Source organism: Triticum dicoccoides, chromosome 1A (assembly GCF_002162155.2).
Source record: "Triticum dicoccoides isolate Atlit2015 ecotype Zavitan chromosome 1A, WEW_v2.0, whole genome shotgun sequence".
Lineage (NCBI taxonomy): Eukaryota > Viridiplantae > Streptophyta > Magnoliopsida > Poales > Poaceae > Triticum > Triticum dicoccoides.
In genome coordinates, this window is record NC_041380.1 from 473753 (window position 1) to 474088 (window position 336).

Consider the following 336-nt stretch of genomic DNA (forward strand, 5'->3'; position numbering starts at 1 on the left):
CTGGACTCCGATCCAGCAAAGTGTCGGGGAAGAGTTCCGTCAGCACGACGGCGTGGTGACGATCTTGATGTACTACTGTCCCTGGGCTTCGCCTAAGCACCACTACAATATTATCGAGGACTATGGTGGAAGGGGGCACCACACACGGCTAAGAATATGATCACATGGATCAACTTGTCTGTCTAGGGGTGCCCCTTGCCTCCGTATATAAGGGATCCAAGGGGGGGTGCGGCCGGCCCTAGTAGGAGGCGCGCAGGAGGAGTCCTACTCCTACTGGGAGTAGGACTCCCCTCCCTTTCCTTGTCCAAGTAGGAGAGGGGGAAGGAGAGAAGGAAA